Below are 20,289 nucleotides of genomic sequence, written 5' to 3'. Positions count from 1 at the left end.
ACATTGCTGTGCAAGTCAGAGAGAGCTAGTATTTAAAACATGGTACATGTTCGAGCTAGAGACCAGAGCTGGTAGTCACCAGGGATTGAGAATAGATGCCATGATGTCAATGAATGACATTATCCAGGGAAAGCATACCTAAGAAACAAGAAAAGAACTTGGTCTTTTAAGGGCAGAAGAAGAGAATTCTGACAAACAGTATAGGAATTGAACTGGATTTGTGTGTCTTGAGACAGGGACACCAGTTATGAAGTGACTGGCATAACCCAGGTGGTGAGAATTTGAACTTGCGCAATGGAGAAGAGACATTTCAGAGGTAGAATGGACAGGATTCTCTGACCAGCTAAACATGGAAGATGAAAGAAAAGGATCACAGATGAGTTTCTATCTTAAATGATTCTAGAATGGTAATATTAACCAAGACAAAAGCTCTAAGGAAGTAGGGATACAGATAGTAGATTTGGGGGTAGAGCAACAAAATGTTCAATTCTGAGCATACATACAAAGACATCCACATGGAGATGTCCAAGCGATAGCAAGAATTCTGTTTATGCTCAAGACCCAGATTTGGTAGTCATCAGGGATTGGAAATAGTTGTAATCATGTCAGTGAATGACACCGACATTATCCACGGAAAGCATGTACAGGAAACAAGAGAAGAACAATCAGAAGAGAGGTTGAGCAAAAGGAGAGAAATCAGGATAAAGAGTTTCAAGGAGATAGATGGTCATAACTGCCAAATGTCACAGAAGCCAAGACTAAGCCATTAGTTTTGGCAATCTGTTGTGAGTGCAGTTCCAGTACAGTGAACTGGCTGTAAAAGTCAAACTGAAGTAGCTTAGGCAGTAAATGGGAGGTGAAGTGTAGGTGACTCAAGAATTATGTTGTTAAGGGAAGGGGAAGAAAAGGTGAAAGGAGAGATAAGAGGCTTTAGGAAAGAGGCAAGGTTATAAGGCTTTACTTTTTAGATGGAGAACACAACTATTTTTAGAGAAAGAAGGAGAGATTTAATTTCCAAAAGGGAGAAGGAAAGGAGGTTACCTAATGAAAGTCAGGGTCCAGAGAAAGTGGAAAAAGATAGCTCTGGAGTATAAAGTTAGAACCTGGAACAGACATTTCTGGCTCTGGGAATAAAGGACAGGAAAGGCAGTAAAGATGAATAAAGACATACGTAAGTCTGGAAGCAGATGAAAAAGGAGTTGAGAAAGTACAGCTTTTCTTTGCAACTCTTCTTTCTCTCTTTTTTTTTTGGGTCCAGACAACAGACCAAAGGGCAGGGCTGAAAACAGACTCTTTGATCTCCTGGGCCCCCAGGTGTCTAAGCACAAATTTCTCTCCTCTTCAAGACAGAAAAGAGAAGGTCACATGCAAATTAGTTCCTGTGAATCAACCAGACCTGTGCATTACAGCTTGTGTTCAAATTAATTTATGGCTTACACATCAAAACATTTCCTAAATGAATGAATGTGGGAAAAAACATTCTAGGCAGAGGTAACAGTACATGCAAAAGCAGAGTACATAGTGTGGTCTGGGAAAAGAGGTGGCAGCTTATTCACATGAAATAGTGAAAAGCTAATAACAATGCAAGGAACTACAACAATAGCTGTAAAAATAAGTATTATATTAATACCTAGCTGATACAAATGTAAATTAGCACAACAACCTTTCTGGAAAGGAATTTGGAAACGTACTTATTTACAGCCTGCCTTATTCCAAAAAGAATTAAAGCTCCCACAAAAATACAAAATACAAAAACATTAAATTAAAAAGTAGATGGGTAAAAGAAAGCAAATAGAAAAAAAGTGATTACTGTACTTTCAACTTTTGCATGTTTGATATATTTCATAATAAAAATTGAAAAAGAAAACTAGCTTTGATGTTCATGCACCTGACTTGACCACTGCGTCTCCTCCTTCAATGCTGTCCCCTACAATCATTAGAGTAATTCCTTGCTGGCATTAACACCTGGCTCACTATCCTCTCTCCAACATTATTCCCATAGTGATTCTTGGTGATGTTAATATCCACATAGATGATCCTGCCCATATCCTGGCCTCTAAGTCTTTAACCTCCTGTGTTCCAAAAATCTTATCCTCCATCTTATCTTAGCCATCCACTCCCAGCTCACAGCCTACACCTTAGTATTGCCAACAACTGTACTCGTCCACAATCAATTTCAAGCCTCCCACTCTTCCTTCACCAGCTCCTATCTCAACAGTCCACTTGCTAGTTCCCTGACTCCAACAATTCTTCAACTATACCAGGACTTACAAACTATTGGTTTTATCAACTTTCACTGTCCCTCATTCTTCCTTATATCCTCACATCCCCTTCCTTATGTCCTAATATCCCTTCTTACCCAAATTAAATACCACATTCCACCATTATAAGTAATTCTTGTATACAGCCTCAACTTCACTCTCCTCTCTCCATGTATACTACACATCTGGCAAAATCCCAATTCTAACTAAATTCAACTCTCTACTTATTCCATGACTACATAAATGAAGTTGCTGACTGTTCTCACTTTAAATTTTTGACCACTAACTCAAGTGGACCCTAAGTGCTGCCTGACAAGTCCATGTTTCCCTAATCCATTTGCTCGCCCACTCTCCTAGATGACCATTTCACACTTCTCTCTTTCAGTCTCCCAGACTTATTTAACATATGCTGTAAATGCTTTTCATCCACATTGTTACCTTTCAATTTTAAGGCACCAACTTTTATTACACCAACTTCTTTATTTTTATACCAAAATTTGTCAATCTTTTCCTTTATGACTGTTGAGTATCCCTATCACACTAAGAAAGGCCTGTCTCATACCAGGTCTCATATCAGAAAATTGTCCTATATTTTCTTCTAGTACCTATATAAGTGTTTTTTTTTTAACTTATATATTTGATCTATCTGGATTTTTATTTTGGAATGGATAGATATGAGTCCAAATTGTTTTCTCCACTCTTCTACCACCATCACCACTTACAATGTGCAGCAGTTTTTCTGAGACCATTTATGGAATAATTCAGCTTTTCCCAACTGATCTAAAATGCATCTCTTTTCTTACACATTAAGTCTACACATAAGCCTAGATTTATTTCTGTTCTGTGGTTCTTCCTGCGTACTCCTGTCTTAAGAGTTCTAATTACCATGTTAGAATATGCAAATCTCTCTTATTATCATATTTTTTTCAGAATTTTCCTATCTATTCTTAGATGCTTATTTTTCCACTAAACTTAAGAATCATTTGTTAAATTTGAGAAAAATTATGGTTGAATTTTGTGTGGAATATTATTGTATTAATGGAACAGTTTAAATAGAATTAACATTTGTACAATATTGGCTTTTCTTATTCAAGAACATTTCTTCGGGCTGGCCCCAGGGCCTAGTGGTTAAGTTCAGCACACCCTGCTTCAGTGGCCGGGGTTTGCAGGTTTGGATGCAGGGTGTGGACCTACACCACGCATCAGCCGTGCTATCGTGGCGACCCACATACAAAATTGAGGCAGACTGGCACAGATGTTAGCTCAGGCCTAATCTTCCTCAACCAAAAACAACAGGAAGACTGGCAATGGATGTTAGCTCAGGGCTAATCTTCCTCTGCGGAAAAAAAAAAGAACATTTATTCAATTTTTTTTGCATCCTTCAGTAGAATCTTGCTCCTGTCTCTTTTATTTCTAGGTACTTTATGGTTATAGTTAAAATGATATATTAATTTTATATTTTTGGTATATAAGAAACCTATTCATTTTGGTAAATTTATATTGTAATGGACATGTTTGGTTAATTTGCCTGCCCAGTCCATGGCTATTTGTCTCACAACAAAAACATCAGACAAATTCCAATAGAGGAGCATCCTACAATATACCTAACCAGCACCATCAAAACTGTCAGTCACCAAAAACAAGGAAAGTCTGAGTAACTGTCACAATCAAGAGAATCCTAAGGAGCCAGGACAACTAAACATAATATGGCATCCTAGGTGAAATCCTGGAACAGAAAAAGGTCATTAGGTAAAAAAAAACTGAATAAAGCATGGACTTCAGTAAATAATGTATAATATTGGTTCATTAATTGTAACAAATGTACCATACTAACGTAAGATGTTAATAATAGTGGAAACCAGGTAGAGGGGTATATGGGAAACTCTGTATTATTATCTCCATTTTTCTGTAAATTTAAAACTGTTCAAAAAAAGTATATCAGAGGCTGGCCCCATGGCCTAGTGGTTAAGTTCGTGAGCTCTGCTTTGGCGGCCTGGGTTGGGTTCCCGGGACCTACACCACTTGTCAGTGGCCATGTTGTGGCGGCGACCCACATACAAAATAGAGGAAGACTGGCAACAGATGTTAGCTCAGGGCTAAATTTTCCTCAAGCAAAAAGAGGAAGATTGGCGACAGATGTTGGCTCAGGGTGAATCTTCCTCAACAACAACAATCATAAAAAGTATATCAATTTTTTTTAAAAAGGCAAATACCACAGAAGTAGAAGGTTTAAGGCAGAGTAAAGGTAAAACATGTGCCTCTAAATTTGGCAACATTCATCCAAACAAAATACCTACTTGGTCTATTTATAAGAATTTGTCTTAATAAATAATCCAATGAAGGAAAATAGAATGCAAAAGATGCATATCACAGTGCCATTAGTATTAGAAAAAATACAAATAAGATAATTTATCCATGAGAAAAGAACAAGAAAATAAAGTTATATTCACTCAGAATACTACATACCTATTACAAATGATAATTTCAAGGCTATAGTAAACAGGTAATGTTTATGATATAATGTAAATTTTTTTAAAAATACAATGCAAATAGTGGATGCAAATATTCAAAATTATATATGCACAGGTCAAGGATTAGAAGCAAACCTCTTGAGGGGAAGAAACTTATCTTTGTGAATCCAGCACCTAATAGAGTTTGGCAGAACTCTATTCAATATACATTTGCTGAATAACAATATTCATCACAGTTTTGTTTATAATAGCAAAAAACTTGAAACAACGTAAACATCTGAAAACAAGAATGTGGTTAATAAATCATAGTCTACCTACTAGATAAAATACAGCCATTAAACTTATGAAAATTATGAAGCAACATAGAAAAAAAAATCTTCCATGTAATGAGTAGACAAAAATCTACACTATGATTAAAACTCTGCAATAATGCTATATATATACTTATATACACGCACATATACATATATATCTGATTAAAAGATCCCACCTAAGTGGGACAAGAGATCCAACCTACCCATCTGCTCCAATTTTCCAGTAAAAAAATAACTCCACTGATGAAGAATTATAGCCATGTATGTCAACTATACTTCACAAACAACCCGATCAAAAAATAGGCAGAGGATATGAACAGACATTTTTCCAAGGAAGATATACAGATGGCCAACAGACACATGAAATGATGTTTAACATCACTAATTATTAGGGAAATGCAAATCAAAACTACAATGAGATATCACCTTATACAGGTCAGAATGGCTATAATTACCAAGACAAAAAACAACAAATGTTGGAGAGGCTGTGCAGAAAAGGGAACCCTCATGCACTGCTGGTGGGAATGCAAACTGGAGCAGGCACTATGGAAAACAGTATGGAGATTTCTCAAAATATTAAAAATAGAAATACCATATGATCCAGCTATCCCACTACTGGGTATTTAGCCAAAGAACTTGAAATCAATGATCCAAAGAGATTTATGCACCCCTATGTTCATTGCAGCATTATTCACAATAGCCAAGACATGGAAGCAACCCATGTGCTCTTCTACGGATGAATGGATAAAGAAGATGTGGTGTGTGTGTGTGTGTGTGTGTGTATATATATATATATATATATATATAGACAATGGAATAATACTCAGTCATAAAAAAAGACAAAATCATCCCATTTGCAACAACATGGATGGATCTTGAGGGTATGATGTTAAACGAAATAAGCCAGACAGAGAAAGACAAATACTACATGATTTCACTGATATATATCAGTGGAAGATAACAAACACATGGATAAAGAGAACAGATTAGTGGTTACCAGAGGGGAAGGGGGTTGGGGGTGGGCAAAAGGGGTAAAGGGGCACATATGTACAGTGAGGGAGAAAAATTAGACTACTGGTGGTGAGTATGATGAAGTCTATTCAGAAACTGATAAATAATATGTACACCCGAAATTACACAATGTTATAAACCATTATGATTTCAATAAAATTACTGGGAAAAAATTTTTTTAAATAATTATAGCAATGCAACAATTACACAAGAGCAAAATGGTCAACAAAACTAAACCTAACATTAATTCTAAAATTACATTAATTCAAGAATAGCAGCAATTGGAACCACATCAAACTCAAAATAACAAAAATGATGCTCTGAAAACAGTATCCATCTGAGTGTGGGTATGTATAGCAGGAATTTTTAAATGCTGCCAAAGCATTGTATAGCTAACAGATTTCTTAGAAGAAAACTAAATTAGATCCCTCAGTAAGATCTAGAAATTATCTAATTTTAGTTTATGAACACTAAATTTCAGTAATGCTTAATAACTCAGATTATCAGTAAGCAGCCCCTAAGAACTGAGGAAATGACTTATATTTTGGTTTCATTCATCAGGAAAAGCCTCCTGACCTAGCATGTGTCTTGAACCATACTGGGTAAGCAGCAATCCAACCCAATAATTTTCAACCATTTTCCACTGTGATTCTATGTAATAGCTCACCAATCTAATCTCCTAAATTGGACTCCTCATACATTGCTGGTAGGAACGTAAAATGGTTTAGTTGCTTTGGAAAACAATTTGGCAGTTCCTCAAAATGTTGAACATAGGTTACCACATAACTCAGAAATTCCACCTCTAGGTATGAACCCAAGAGAAGTGGAAACATAAACCTATGCCCACACAAAAACTTGTACACAAATGCTCACAGCAGCATTATTCATAATAGTCAAAAAGTGGAAACAACCCAAATATCCATCAATTGATGAGTGGATAAACAAAATGTGGTATAGCCATATAGTACAATATAATTTGGCCATAAAAAGGAATGAGTTACTGATACATGCTACAACATAGATGCACCTTAAAAACATTATGGTAAGTGAAAGAAACCAGTCAAAAAGACCACATATTGTGTACATTCTCATATATATGAAATGTCCAGAATAGGCAAATTCAGAGACAGAAAGTAGATTAGTGATTGCCTAGAGCTAGCGGTGTTGGGGGGAAATGGACAGTGGCTGCTAATGGGTATAGGGGGTTCTTTCTGGAATGACAAAAATGTTCTCAAGTCAAATAGTGACGGTTGCAGAATTCTGTGAATATACTAAAAACCACAAAACTGTAAACTCTAAAAGGGTGAATTTTATGGTGTATGAATTATATCTCAATAAAGCTGTTATGCAAAAAATCTAAACTCCTTCATACGGCACGTAAGAGGTTTTAGAGTCTATCCTTTGTCTACTTTTCCAGCATTGGAAATCTTCCCTCTCCGCCTCCATCCCATCTTATTCCCATGCCCCGCTCTCGGAACCTGTGGAATTACCTACCTTCTCAGTGACACTTTCACCTAAAAAAGCTTCCTTTGCTGCAGGATTCCCAATTCATTTTGTATATATCTCCATTAAACTACATACCACCGAGTATGGTAACCTTTGTTTTCATCCCTGCCCACCTCTATTAGACTGTGAGCTCCTGTGAATGTCTCTTCATCTTCATATACCTAGTGCCCAGCAGTCAGCCAGAGACTAAAATATCCTTTAATAAACACGAACCCTTTGACTCTGAGAGATTAGCATTCTTTCAATTGCACTGAGGACAAGCAGGCTGATAGACTGGAACTTGAATTTTGAAAACAGATCAACCAACTTGAGTTCGAATCTCAGTGCGGTTACTCCCTAGCTTTGCAGACTTCCACATGACATGACTTCAATTTCCTAACCTACAAATGTGGATAATTGTACCTAAATGCCAAGTTGTTTTAAGGCTTAGATATCATGTCTGTAAAGATCTGGCACATAGAAGGTGCTCGTAAATGATGGCTATTACTACTGTTATTTCAACATTATTTTCACCTACAACAGTTAACTTGATTTCATTGAATTGGTACAACAAACTACAGCTGTACCAATTACTAATAAAAAAGACGTTTTTCTCACTTTAATCAATATTTGAGAAAAAGGTTACTATTATTTCTACCTAGAGACTTAGGACCCCAAATACACAAAGCAAGTGGAGACTTAAAAGCTTCAAAAAAGAAAACTTTTCTGTAGAAACTTAGTTCTTAGTTTTAGTTCTGCAACTTAGTATCTTCAGTTTAAGATGTTTAAATATAAATTTTAAGTTTGGACTTTCATAAATGTTAAGTTTAGCCTAGAATGAATCAACCAATAATCCGAGAGGGCATAAAAGAACAGGAATGGTAAACTAATACCAGAAGTAGTTAGTACTCCGATTATATCGAAGATTTAAATTAAACCAATTTTAGAAGAACTGGTCAACAACTCTGAACAAGGCAATTCACTTACACAAAGAGGAAAAAAACACCTAAGAATAGCTTGTGACTCAGCCTGCACTGTTATAAGGGGAGGGTAGAGGGAGCCGGCTATTTGGCCTATTCTCTTCTGTCTCCTATCAGGACTAAATACTAAAGCAAAACTATTTTCTTGATTTGAATAAGAGGAGGGAAAAAATTCATATAGACGCTTTACCTTCAAGTAAAATATCACCTCTTTGAAACAAAGATAAGTTTCTAAGTTTTGAAGCCATTTAATAAAACACAAAAGAAAAAATAAACAGATTCATCTATATAAATATTTTTAATTTTTGTTGAAAACAAAATTAAAAGGTACACAAATGGGGAAAAATCACAACGATAGTCAATATTTTTAATGTACAGAGGGCTATTAAAATAGATAATGAAAATACTAAGACCTCAATAGGTAAATTTTCCAAAGAGGAAATAAAACTGGCTAATAAATGTTAATATCGCTAATAATCAAGAAAATGCAAATGAAGTTTTGTTTTGTTTCTCCTTATAAACTTATTTTTAAAAAAACAAACCCTGGCTAATACTCAGGGCTAGCAAAAGTGAGAGGAAGTGAGTGCTGCAGACATAGCTCACGGGAGCGCAAACTGGTACAGCTCCTCAGAAGGCAATCTGAAAATACATAGCAAGAATCCTACCAATGTTCATATCCTATAAGCCAATAATTTTACTCCTGGGAATGTGTCATAAGGAAATAATAACAAATGTGGGAAATGCCTTATTTATAAAAAATATCTATAAAGATATTTGCTGCAGTTATTAGTTATTATAGAAAAAAATTGGAAATAATGTGTCCAACAATGGGAGAATGCACTGAACCAAGCATTATGCTGCCACTTAAATCAAATTCATAATGATATGTGAATTATATCTCAATAAACCTATTTTTTTAAAAAAGCAAGTTCAGCTAGACCATGTTAACAACATGGAAACTGGTTATGTTCCTATACAATATAAATGTGCATTTATCATTATGAAAATAATAATAGCAGCCAACAATCCCTGAACACTTACCAAATGCCAAGCCCTACACTCAGGTCTTTACATGTTATCATTGTTATTATCATCGATATCATCATTATCAGGGCCATCAGAGAAGGGTCTGAGGCCCAGGGCCACTCAACAACTGTGGGGCTGGCCCAAGATAAATAACACTCTAAAGGAGGCCTCACTGTAAAAATTTTCATAGGCCTTGAGAATGTTAAAAACACTTTTTTGAAACTGAATTTTAATTATTTCAGAAAAGCAAGGTACAGTACCCCTGACCCGCTCCCTCCCTCCAAGCATAGCCCAGAGCAGCAGCCCTAGCTAAGCTAACCAAAGGCAGGCCTGATGACTGTTGTTACACTTATGGAGAATTGATTATGGGATGTCATGCTCAACGTACATTATCTCTTCATCCTCATAACAACCCTATGGATAAATTTATGAAAGTTCCACTTTTTAAAGAGGAGAAAACTGAGGCTTAGTGAGAGTGTTACGCTCAAAAAGCTAATAAAAGGCTAAGCTGGAACTAAAATCCCAACCAGACAGCAAAAGCCATGTTTCTAACTACAACATTGTACTGTAAAACATGTACACCAATACATATGTAAAAACAAGCAAAAAGAAAAGACAGGGTGGGTAGGAGACACCAAAACGTGGTTGTCATTGGCTGGTGGGCTTGGAATGACTTTTTTCTCCTTTTTTTTTTTTTTCTATTTTACAAATTTTCTTCAATCAGCATGTATTTTTCTCATAATGAAAAAAATTAAGTTGGGCCGGCCCCATGGCTTAGTGGTTAAGTGCGCGCGCTCCGCTGCTGGCGGCCGGGGGGTTCGGATCCTGGGCGCGCACCGACGCACCGCTTCTCCGGCCATGCTGAGGCCGCGTCCCATGTACAGCAACTAGAAGGATGTGCAACTATGACATACAACTATCTACTGGGGCTTTGGGGGAAAAATAAAGAAAGAAAGAAAGAAAGAAAGAAAAAAATTAAGTTACATAATGAGAAATAGAGTTAAATTTAAGGAGGAAAAGATTTGGAAAATATTTACATTAAACGACAAATTATATTGTTAATATATGAAGTGTTCACTCCTTCTTCAAGACCAGCAGTCAGTATACCTCAAAATTAAACTAGTAAATTAAGAGATCTTGTCTCCGATCAAAGCTAGAACAGAAAGGAAGGCTGAAGACAAAAGGAGTTGAGGTCTAAACTAATCAAATGTGTTAACAGCCAGGGAAAGGTGTGAAGGGAACAGAAGCCTCCAAAGACAAAAGCTTCAGGGTTTGCTCTCTCCCCTAAGGCTCTGACTTCTGGCAAAGGCTGCCGGTGGGCCTACCCCACCCAGTCACCAAACTTCCCTAGGTATTTCAGAATCCCACCAAGATTACACCAGGACCCTCCAACTTCCCTCACTACACTGGAAAAAGAGGAAAGTCAGAAGAGAAATTGAACCCTGTTTTACAGAAGAGATCTCGAAGGAAGATTCAAATATTTTGAACACCAGACAAGGTATACTGGGGTGAAAGAGGGATTTATTTCATCAGGTTTTCCCAGAGGCAAGGTTAATAATCTTCTAAACAACTTGCTGTCCCCAGAATGGGAAATTTCCACATCTGTTTCCACTCAATTTTAGTCTCTGGGCCCCTCCCTTTCTTCCTCCTTCCCCACTGGCCTTCAAAGCCCAATTGCAATGTTACTTCCTCCACTAATTTTCTCTATTTTATATATTTGGAAGGCTCATTCCCTTCTTGATATCACCAACATCACCCTGAGCACCTTTAATTCAAATCAGCAAATATTTACCAAGTCATCAGATGCATAAGACCTGTACAAGATGTGTAAGCGCAGGGAATACAAAAGAGGAATAAGACCAAAACTTAGAATTCCATTTAAATGCTACAGGTATACAGAAAGAACAGAAGATGGGCACCTAACTTTGCCCTAGGGAACTAGAAAGTTGTTAGATGAGCAGTCCCAGAGGAAATGACTCCTAAACTGAGTAATGAAGAAATAAACAATAGGTATCATCCAGTAGGCTAGGAGGAAAAAAGAGATTTTTAGGAATTGGGAACAGAAATGTGCAAAGGCACAGAGGAAAAAGCTGTTTGAGAATTAAAACAACAATGATAGAGGACTTTGTAAATAGGGCTAATAATAGCACCTACCTCATAGGGATGCTGTAAAAATTAAGTGAGTTAATAAATATAATGAATTAGGATAGTGCTATACATGGGAGGTACTATGTAAATGTTAGTTATTATCATTACCATTTTAAAAATCCATAAACAAAACTAAGAAACAAACTTGGAAAAAAATTTACATCTATATGGCAAAGTTACTATTAATATATAAAGAATTCTTAGAAATAAATGAGATGAACATGCCAATGAAGTCAGAAAAAGGCAGAGACAAATGTTTCTCAAAGAAGAGAAAAAACTTTTTTAAGTATAACTTTATTAATATTCAGAGAAAGAAAAATTAAAACAAGGTGGTCTTTATCAAATTAGCACATTTAAAAAAAAAAAGCCAGGGCCCAGCCCAGTGGTGTAGTGGTTAAGTCTGCATGCTCTGCTTCAGCGGCCCAGGGTTTGCGGGTTCGGATCCCCAGCGCGGACCTATACACTGCCCATCAAGCCATGCTGTGGTGGCATCCCACGTACAAAATAGAGGAAGATGGGCACAGATGTTAGCTCAAGGACAATTTTCCTCACCAAAAAAAAAAAAAAAGGTCAGTGTTTCTGAGGATGTGGGGAATAGGACTGGTTGCACCTGGTAGGAGAACACTGGTACTGACAAGTTTTTCTAGAAGACAACTTGGCAATACGTTTCCATGGGCCTTAGGAAGTGTCCACATCTTTTGATCCAATACTACTACAACTACTAGAAATTCATTCTAAGGAAATAATCTCAGATGTGAACACAGACATGGTACAAGCATGTTAACTGTGGCACAATTTAAAGTAACAAGAACAAAATTTATAAACTACCTTAATGCTACAGAACAATATGAGATGATATGAGCACAGGATATAGAGTCAGACTAAGTTCATATCCTATGTCTACCACTTATTAGCTATGGGATCTTGGGAAAATTATTAAACTTGTCCTTGCTTAATTTTATCAACAGTAAATTAATAATAATAGAACAGCTCTTATAGAGAAGCTGAAGACTAAATGAGTAAAAATATGCAAAGTGTCTCAAAAGTGACTAGGATATAGTAAACGCTCAATAAATATTAGACATTATTAACACTCAGTAGTAGCAAGGTAATATTATTCAGCCAATAAAAGTTATATTGTAGATAAATATATAATAAAATAGAACCATGTTTTTTATAAAGGCTAGTAATCTTGTGATTACTTTTTAAAGCAGGTTACACAGCAGAGTATATAATATAATTACACTTTTCGCAAAGAAAAATTTCTAGAAGATCTACCAAAATATTAAGACTGAACATTTCTCTGGGTAATATGATTATTAGTGACTATTACTGTCTTCTTTAAATTTCCCTCTAGCTTTCCAATTTTCCACAAGGAACATACACTACTCATCACAATAAAAATAGTATAAACAAAAAGTCTATAGAATTTAAAAACAAACACAATATAGCACTTTCAGGAAAAATTGAATTAAGGTATCTATTCTAAACCATGAGACAAATCTCTGCTCTAGGCTCATATTATGCCTGAGGTTTCTTTTTCTGGCTTAAGTTACTAGGAAATAGAAATATTCAGAGATCTGCTGGGTGCAAACCAATAGTAATATTAAAATAATAAACATTTATATCAAATACAATGACCTGAAATACTATTAAGTTTATCCATAAAATGTGCACAGTAATCCTTCCCCAATCTTGAATTCCTTAGAAATAATTTTGAATAAGGCAAATTTATTTCTCTCAATTACCCCCACCCATACATTCGCTACCCCCATTTCCTGTCTTACTTTTCTCCATAGGACTTAGCAAATTCTAACTTCTAGATACTTTATTGTCTCTCTTCCTCCTCCTTGAACATAAGCAGCACACGGGCAGGGGTTTCGTGAATTCCGTTCACTGCTTATACGCTTAGTGCTTGGACCAGTTCTTGGCATGTAGGCACTCAACGTATGTTAAATGAAATAATGACTTCAGTACCATGAATTATGAGTAACTTCTGTTGGGTTTAACTTTTTAAAGAGGAAAGATGGTGGTTGAGAATAAAGAAAAGAAAGTTAAAGCAAATTGCAGAAAAGGAAAGGAATAAAGGACTTTTTTTCCATTGAAGCCCCGAAAGACAAAGATGAGGTAGTCAACCTAGTGAAGAAAGCAACAGCAAAGATGTATTTAAGAGGGAGCTGCAGCATGTGCTTTTTCAAGATGGGATTGCTACCATGCTATCAAGACTGTAAACCCAGGTACGGGATTGCAGCGTTCAGAAAAAGTTTTGGGCTATCTGTATCTAATCTAAACGGCTCTCTCCATCTCAATCATCCAAGTGACTCAGCTCTCTGGGACCCAGTGGAACCCTGGATCCTGGATGTAGGAGCTAGGATGATGGAAGGAGGAGGCAAAAATTCCAACTCAGAATCATGGAATGAGGACCAGATCAGAAGGAAGGAGAGGTGGGCAGGGAAAGCCTTCCAATACAGGTTGTCTCTGCAGCAAGACAAAATCAATTTATAAGCATTTCACTGGAATTTTATTTTATTTTATTATAATTTTATTTATTTTTTTTTCCCCCAAAGCCCCAGTAGACAGTTGTATGTCATAGCTGCACATCCTTCTAGTTGCTGTATGTGGGACGTGGCCTCAGCATGGCCAGAGAAGCGGTGCGTCGGTGCACGCCCGGGATCTGAACCCGGGCGGCCAGCAGCGGAGCGCGCGCACTTAACCGCCTAGCCACGGGGCCGGCCCATCACTGGAATTTTAGCAGAAGGAAAGCCTAACGTGCTTCTAGTGAGAAGGTAAACGGAAATTAAATCTCAAGTCTTAAGCATGGCTTCTCTTCTAGCATTCTGGTTTTCAGGACTTAATTCAAAGTTAGAGAAGGAATGATACACATGCATTCCCAGTTCCCATCATTCTTGGCAAATTTCATTAATCTTGAAGTTCTCAGTAACATTCACCATAAAGTATTTTATGCTCACTAAAAAGTAAAGTTGGGGGCCAGCATGGTGGTGTAGCGGTTCAGTTTTCACCCTCTGCTTCAGCAGCCTGGGGTTTGCAGGTTCGGATCCTGGGCGCAGACCTATGCACCCCTTATCAAGCCATGCTGCGGCAGCGTCCCATACAAAGTAGAGGGAGATGGGGATGGATATCAGCCAATCTTTCTCAGCAAAAAAAGAGAACTGGCAACAGATGTTAGCTCAGGGCTAACCTTCCTCAAAAAAATAAATAAATAAATAAAGTCACCAAATGTTACATAACTTGTGAAATTTATTAACTTGACCTACTTAATTCCTGTATTTAAAGTCATTCTTAGGTGTGAAGGAGGACTGGTAGGGTGGTGAGTAGAATGTCCAAATACCTACGCCAATGTGTTTAACAAAAACGAAATAATAAAGCAACAAATATCAGTGTACTCCAGACTGTCAGAGCAAATCCCACTGCCTCCTATCTCTGTGGACTCCAGTTTGACACAACAGACCATTCTTGACCATTCTTTCCAATTATCAACCACGCACTATTCAAGCACTCACTCCTCACAATGAAAAGTAGAAGTTATTTAAGCACTTGGATTCAAAGACTTTAAGTGATAATCCAAAACAGTAGTTTCTTTTGCAGATATAGAATGTTTTCTTCCTTTAGGCTATGGTTTTTGTTTTCGTTTTTTTTGTGAGGGAGATCAGCCCTGAGCTAACATCTGATGCCAATCCTCCTCTTTTTTCTGAGGAAGACTGGCCCTGAGCTAACATCCGTGCCCATCTTCCTCTACTTTATATGGGATGCCGCCACAGCATGGCTCGACAAGAAGTGTGTCGGTGCGCACCCGGGATCCCGAACCAACGAACCCCAGGCTGCCACAGCGGAGCATGCGCACTTAACCACTTGTGTCACCGGGCCGGCCCCGTTTTTGGGTTTTTATTTTTCCAAAATAAAGGACTAAAAGGGCAGATTCTTTGTTGGGAGATGGCACTGTAGGTCAGTTCTTCTATGTACTCTATTTTCTAGCCCTCTTATGTGGATTATTTTGATGTTAAGATTAAAAATTAAAAGTCAAAAAAGCTAACTTCTTTTCCAGTCACTGGGTAAAAAGACCAAAAAAAAAAAACGATTAAGCTAGTTTAGTTTGAAATTTCTCATTGAAGCAAGCTGGAATAACAACAGAACACTTGTCCATTAATTTATTAAGCACTTATATAAGGTGTAGTCACTGTGCTAAGCACTTTATATTACATACAACAACACTATGAGATAGATACTATTTTTATCCCCATTTTACAGATGAGGAAACAGAAGCTTAGAGAGTTAAAATAACTTGCCCAAGGTCACACAGCTATTTGGTGTTGGACCTGGGAGCAGGAGGTTTAACTTGAACGCCTGTACTCTTATCTACTATAGTTACGACGAAAATAAATGAAATTTTTATTTAACCACATACACTGTTTCTAAAATGATACGCATTAGTGAAGAAAATGATCTAGAAAACAAAACGGCTGCTTAAATAAAACAAGTTAAATGTCTACCGTCTGGTAATAGATCCCTAAATGTCTACCATAACCACTGCTGAACAGCTCCTCAAGTAAATAAATCACTCAGTGCCCTGATATAGCTGTGAAATTATTTTTAAGGGAATCTCTCAAAATGCTATACATTTGCAAATGAAATATGCTGCCCTCTTAGAGTTGTAAAAATACATTACTTCTTGATGTATTCACTGTTCTATTTCTGCTCAGTTTCTTCCCCTCCTCCTCCACTTCCTCTCTGCCTTCAGATCCTTTAAGTCCAGCTCAGTTCCTCCTTCTCAAGAACACCTATATGCACACTCCACCCAACAGGACTCTATCGTGAGTTGCTGTGCTCTGTGGGTATAGGATGGTGCAAAGTTAAAAATGAACTCAAGGAAAAAGTACAATGTTTCTGATGCATCTTCATCTTTAGAGCTATTCATTTACAGAATTAACTCTATATATTCTTATTTTTCTACTTCACACTTAGAATCTTGCCTTTAAGAATTAGCACATCAAAAAAAGTCTGCCTTTTTTTAGCCTTTCTTCAAAAAGTTATTTCATAAATTTTTCCATAAATAAGGTATTGAAAAGACCAGAATACAAAAAAAGAAAAAGAAAAAAAAGCAAATGCGCTGTTAGATGGTAATAAATATATCACAGTTTTAGTAATGTAATTAGTTTATTCTGAATCATTTCTGGAACTTGTTAATATAAATGCTTTATAAGTAAATATAGTATATAAAAATGCTAGTGACTTATCGATGGACTAATATATACTTTCATTCATTTACTCAACAAATATTTACTGAATGCCCAAAGGACCATTTTTTTGTTTTTAATTTCTGAACCGAGATCAGTATACCAGATAAGGGCACAGGTGCTGAAGTTAGAAGGATCTTGGTTTGAAACCTGGCTCTTGTACTTACTAGCTCAGAGACCTAGAGTAGTCAGCTAACCTCCAGGTTAACATTTCACTTACTATTTGTTGAGAAGAAAATAACTACTCACAGGGTCTTTGTGAGCTTTAAATGATTATGTAAAACAGCACAGGGCCCAGCGTGTAGTTAAGTGCTCAATAAATGACAACCATGGTAAATATATTTTAATATTGTAGAAAGTAGTTGAAGGAGATGACCAATAAATGTTCTTTCTGTCTTACTAGAAAGACAGAAATTTGTGAAACTCTATATTAAAGATACATTAAAAATAAAAATCCTAAGGTTATGTAAGAAATTTTCCACTTTTTAAAAAAATAAATATATAGGGTGAAATGGCTAAAAAATACAGAGAAGAAAGAAAAAAAAGAGATGGATAAAGAAAATCTTAAAAGCTGCTGAGTTTGGGTGACGGGTATATAGAGAAAACCTTTAATTCCAATCCCAGAACATGCCCAACACATTTCTTCATATTCACTAGACAGGATTTTAACCTCGAGATATGTTGAACTAACAATAGCACCCCCCTGCTCAATAATTCAGTACAGGTCAAGTTTTCTCAGACAATTCTACCTTTCATTATAAAGGTGAGCAAGGGGAATAATTACATGCATTAAAGGGTAAAACATGCAAGTTTTTCAGCTGCTCATTAATGTACATTAAAACAGCAGCAAGGCACATTTTTTTCCATGTCCTTCAAAACCATGAAATTGTGTTTGTTTGTAAATTAAGCATTTTAAAGCAACGTGCACCTTACATACTTTTGCAATTACAAGGGAAATATGTCAATCATATCTCAATAACGCTGGGAAAAAAAAAGAAAGAAATTCCAAAGGAATCCTAGGCACAGCCAAAGAAACCTAAAGGTGTGCACATCAGAGTTGCTACTATCTTTAAAATTTGAAGGACATAATTATTAATTTGTCTAAAGGTTTTACGTGATGTTCCTAAATTGCGTTTAGGTTTTATCACTGATTAACAATATAGCAAACCAGCACAGGGAGAGAGGCAATTAATTTTCCTGAGAGGCTTAAGAAGCTTAACCTACAGAGTCTATGCTACCTAAATTAAGACTAAAACAACATAAAATTTCAAGTCACGCCTTGCCTATTTCTGGGTAAGCAAGTAAACACTAGTAAAAACAAACTAGAACATTTAGTAAAGCAATCATTTTTGTGTTAACCTTAATTCTTATCATAAAGTAGTTGGCTCTATCAAAAATATTCCTAACTCAAAATTAATACGAGTCTCAAATGAAGTATACTTGCCATCAGCAATCATTCAACGATAAAGCACGTGATTAATAAAGCCAAATACAGCATCTTTTTACAGAATGTAGAGCCATCTGCAGTTTCAGCCTCGGTTTACCCAATCACTACGCACATGCAGGCGTCTTTAAAACAAAACAAAAAAAATAGTAATAAGCAATAAACTTTACTCTGGCCTAAGAGATCACATCTCTCCGAGCTTCCTGTATGCCCTGGAAGTCAATAATGCTAAAGTCAAACTGCAACATTTCCCAACTTGGGTTTAACGCGAGCGGTGGACGCCAAGCATCCTCCCACTGGCCTCTCGTGACTCGGGCTACTCTGACGCACCGGGATGCGGCTCACCTGACATTCCCCACCAACCATGACCGAGGAGAACCAACTCCGCGGAAACAGGTCCCCGAGGAAGCGTGCGGGTGCCCCCCAGGGCTCTCTTCTGCCGGCACCCCGAAAGCGAGGGGCACGCCGCCCCCGGCCCTCGGCGGCGTCCGCACCTGCCAGAAGAGGCCGGGGGCCAGGGGCCCAGAGTTGGGGCCCGGCCGCAGGGAAGCGGCAGCCCGGCCCACGCCCCCCAGCGTCCGCCCCGGCCCCGCCGCGGGGGCAGGAACCCGGGGCCGCAGGTTTCCGCCCGGCGCCGCCCAGCGCGCCAGGGGCCTAGCTCGGGGACCGCCCGGGCTCCGCAGGACGCATCCGCATCGTCCGGGGCGCGCAGCCGCCTCCCGGGCCGGCCCGCGGAGCCTCCCGCCCCTGCCCCGCGCCCTGCCGCAGCCCCGGCGAGCGGCTTCACCCACCTGGCGCCCTCGCCGCGCCTCGCGCACGTCGCAGAGCGACCCCGCGCCCCTCGGCACCAGCAGCGCGGGCGCGAGCGCACGCGGGGAGACCTTGCTCGGCCGCCGCCGCGCGGGTCGTCGCCGGGCCGCCGACAGCGAACCTGTTGCGCAGCCTGTCACGGCCGCTCGGGCTCCGCGGCGCCGCCTCAGCCCCACAACAACATGGCGGCCGCGGCCTCCGCAGGAAGCCGGGGGGCGGGGAGGTAGGCGACGCGCCGGGCAGCTGACGACCCGCCCGCCCGCTGCCGGGCACGGACTCCCCCACCCTCGGGAACCTGAAATTGGCCCGGGCGCGGCTCCTCACCCCCAGAGGCCCGGGCACCGGACCCCGCGGGCCTGGCCCAAGTGCTCCGCTCTCCCCTCGGGGAGGCCCGGGACCTGGCCGCCCTTCCTGGAGCTGCGACGACCCACCTGGCTCCTCCTCCCCGAGGTGACATGCTGAGGTTGGGTGGTGCGTTTCCTGCCACAGCAGACCCCACGGGGTTTTTTTGGCAAGGGGCAAGCGGTGTCCGGCACATCCCTTTTGCACCCCACGTGGGGCTCTCGCTGGAGCCTTCTCCCTCACTAAGGTCTCTTCGCTGATCTGGGAGCACTGGTTCCCCGGGAATGGGGGAGTAGGGCGGGAGAAGGATGTTGTCCCCACCCTTGCTCTCAGGTCTATTACAGGCCTCTCAGACACCCCTCAGGTACCCCAGAAGGACTAACCATACCCAACCGTCATCCATTCTGCATTCCTCACCCTTCTCCATAACAAGCAAAAAAGGCCAACAAGCTAGGGGCCTCCCTACCCCCATCCACACACGAGAGCAGCTCCCCCATATACTCTCACAGAGCAGCAGAAGACGACCATCTCTCCCTGAGCTCCACTACCTGCAGGCCTGCAGAAGCTGAACATTCTTCCCCAGCCCATCGCCACCTGACGGATGAAGCTCAAACTCAGTGTCTTTTTTCTCCCCTTCCAGCCCCTGGTCTGCCCACAAAGGACCAGATTTCAACTCAAGTCACCTCCGTATACCGAGAGCTTGCCCTTGACACAGCAGTCCTTCAAGAAAGCTTTCTGATAGTTG

The 20,289-nt window shown here is 39.2% G+C and overlaps 1 protein-coding gene across 7 annotated transcripts in view; it reads right to left on the bottom strand.

Annotated features, from left to right (window-relative positions):
* The window catches only part of ITSN2 (intersectin 2), a 135,208-nt gene extending 115,381 nt beyond the window's left edge, over window positions 1–19,827 (bottom strand). For 2 of the 7 annotated variants that reach the window (XM_058551687.1, XM_058551693.1), the window contains exon 1: window positions 19,184–19,508. The gene's annotated coding sequence lies outside the window, so the exon portion shown is untranslated. The other 5 variants (XM_058551690.1, XM_058551691.1, XM_058551695.1 and 2 more) reach the window with 5 other exon arrangements.
* Window positions 19,828–20,289: the final 462 nt, after the last annotated feature.

The sequence above is a fragment of the Diceros bicornis genome, chromosome 12, assembly GCF_020826845.1.
Source record: "Diceros bicornis minor isolate mBicDic1 chromosome 12, mDicBic1.mat.cur, whole genome shotgun sequence".
Classification (NCBI taxonomy): Eukaryota; Metazoa; Chordata; class Mammalia; order Perissodactyla; family Rhinocerotidae; genus Diceros; species Diceros bicornis.
Note: the sequence above shows the minus strand (reverse complement) of the source record. Positions and strands in the feature narration are given on the sequence as shown.